Source organism: Anticarsia gemmatalis, chromosome 3, assembly GCF_050436995.1.
Source record: "Anticarsia gemmatalis isolate Benzon Research Colony breed Stoneville strain chromosome 3, ilAntGemm2 primary, whole genome shotgun sequence".
Classification (NCBI taxonomy): Eukaryota; Metazoa; Arthropoda; class Insecta; order Lepidoptera; family Erebidae; genus Anticarsia; species Anticarsia gemmatalis.
In genome coordinates this window covers 7,888,543-7,891,680 of record NC_134747.1, presented here as the reverse complement: position 1 = coordinate 7,891,680, position 3,138 = coordinate 7,888,543, and positions in this window count along the sequence as shown.

Below are 3,138 nucleotides of genomic sequence, written 5' to 3'. Positions count from 1 at the left end.
AATTCCTCAGGCTCGTCGCATTATCGAGGGGCGGGTCTCCTGTTTTCTTTTATGGCTGTCGTAAGGTATAATCTTCAAGAAAAATGCGATATTTAAATGAAGTGAATTCCTCGAAGGGGATTTCCTTAATACCCAAATTTTTCAGTTGCAATTTCATTTGTTAATTCAGTGAGGTTGAGTGTAATCGTGTTGGGGTGTTAGAGAAACATCTGTCATTATAATTACCTCATTTTGGAGCATGTTGGAGGTACTTCACAGCCTTGTGAATATGATAAATTTAGTTATGTACAAAGCAAACATAAATAAATGATGTTTTTTTTGTGACAGTGTGTCAGTGGGTGTCACCTCTTGATACGCGCAGTATAAACAGCGGCTTAATGAGGGCAGTGCGGTGATGGGCCGCGTGCGCGCATGCACCCGCCGCTGGAGGAAGGATCTACGGCACGTGCGCGACACGCGCGACACGTCTCTAATTGCCCTACTATAAAGATTGTGACAATATTGGACAATCCAGTGAAAATAACACCCGAATATTGTGTAGCGTATCGTTTAAGCCGACAATAATCTCTCATTTTAATAGATAAGTGGAGGTGGAGTCATGTGATTTGTTACTGACTGCGCGTTTAATACCAGCTTTATTTGCCTATATTATAACTCCCCTAAAAAGGAATAGATATCATAATAGGAATATAGAGGGCTTTGTTAGTGATGTTTAAAATTCAAACGCAAAATAACATGAAAAATAAAGTCAAGGCGGTGCTCGGTCGGTGGCCATTTCATTAAAATTAAAAGAAGTTAAGTCGCGACACAAGACAAACTGCCGCCTAGAGAAATAAAGAGAGCAAAGCAAATGAGAAGAACTCATTTGGGCGGCCGCTGAATTGTGTTCGAGAGGATAATAAAAAGGGAAGCCATCAGTGACACGCACAATAAGCATCAACCTCAAGAATATCATAGATAACGGCGCGGAGCCGCCGCCGCAGGGACCTCATTAGGAGGCCGCAGGGAAATTAAAAAGAAAGCAAGATCTCGGACTCGATTGCGACCCGAGAAAAACGACCGGCCTTCCTCTCATAACATTACATACAGCCTCTGTCGATTTTCCGGACGATTATTATTTTGTGGTGCGTAAGACTGGGCCGGAAAAGTAGTTAATGACAGAACAAAGGTCGAAGGCGTACCAGACGCAGCATAAATCAGTCTGGAGCAGAGATGAATGTAATTACCGTACCGGACGGGACAAATCGGATCTGCGCCCCACGATACTTGCCGCCGCCGCGCCGCCTATGCATATCACATTCTATGTCATCTACTTGCATACAACCAGCTCATAATATCATCTATCATCCCTTAGAATTTCATATGTTTAATGATCGTCAAATATGAGTTTAAACTTCGAGTTATAACTAACGTATTGTAAACTTAAATGTAAGAATTATAATCTGATCATAAATCGTATTGTAAAAAAATGGGTACTCATATCTAATACCAAAGCGATCAATCACCAGTTTTGTATTTTAGGAAATAAAACTAAAACATTTTATATAGAGTTATTATTTATAATTAACCTTAATGCTAAAAGTAGTGAATCAGTCAATAGTCGGTAGCTGATCTTAAAAATCTTGGAAATTTAAAACAGTACCTACAATACTTTAAACGTGCAAAAAGAAGCAAAAATAACAATTAATTGCCCCTCTCGTGAACAAATTCCAAGTCTTTCGAAGTGACTCGATTTGCTAGAAAGAAATCTATAGAAATCTTACATTTATGCAAAACAAAGGCAATCAAGGCTCGGACGAACAGAAGAAATGAGCTTCATTAAACGACGGAATGAAAACTTTAATAATGTAAGATGCAAAAAACTCGACAAAAAATACTTAAGAAAATCTGACGACATAAAGGCTGTTGTAACCGGCGACTCGCCGTAAAATCATTAAGATGCTAATAAAAACTTCCTTTTGTAGCACAGAGACGAACTCGGGGCCCGGCCAAAAAAATATTCAAATAAAAACTCAATCGAGAGAGTGGAACGGGAAGCGGTACCCATGATTATTCTTCAAAACATAATGAAGAGAATTAATGTAAATATTCTTTTTGCTTGGAACTTTCCGCCCTCCGGAAAGTTTTATTTTACGGCGCGTCGTTTAACAACCGTCCCTACTTATTGACATTCAATTCGGGGGAAATTGATTTATGAAGATTGTCGCCTTAATTGTAAAAAGATTTTTTTGGGATCGATGTAAATCTGAGAAACATTTATGCGGGGCCGATGAACCGGCGGCAGTGGCATAGGGATCGCGGTGGAGTGGAAATGTATGTTTTACGGTACTTAATTATTAGCATGTTTATTGTGTTATTGTGAAAGTGATGGTAGAACAATGGGTGTGCATTGTTGCATTATTAAGTGGGTCGTGACAGGTCGAATCAGGGTAGCGGGCTGAGGGTTGCAGCTGCAAGCGCGTCATTACACTGTCATGACGTCGCGCTCGATGCACGGCGCACGACGACAAGCGGAACAAATGTACCACTTTTTATTCATTATTGACATTTAATTTGAACGCTTTCATATTTTGTACGTTACAAATAATTGATGGGGTAACTAACTTACGTAGGACATTCAACATATAGGCTTAAATGTGATAATAAATAAAGGTACTTAAATATATTATTAGGTAACGTAACGATACATCGTAAACGACATTTTTCTTTTGATAACTCAAGCGTATCTAAGCTGCTCGAAACGATCTTAAAACATATGTATAGGTTCTAATCAAGCACAAAGTAAGTACCATACCCTTTTACTGGTCAGTATTTTTCGGGATTTGGAGCAAAATATCCGTAAATAATTGGAATCTCTCCAGAGGAGTCGTCGTGGAAGGGTCCACACAAGGTCCGGCACCTTTTTACGGTCGATAAAAATAATAAGTCGGTGCTCCATCCCCATCCCCCATCACTGGACAGACGGTGCGCACCCCGCCCACATTCGGACACCGCTCATTTTTTGTTCGTAACACTTTTCATTTGTCTCCCACAACCGAAGTGAGCACAAGCAATACACATGAATGTGTTATCTCCCCGACACGATACATATATATTAATGTGTGTGTCGTTGAAGCCGTGTCGCGAGACTACCTCCGA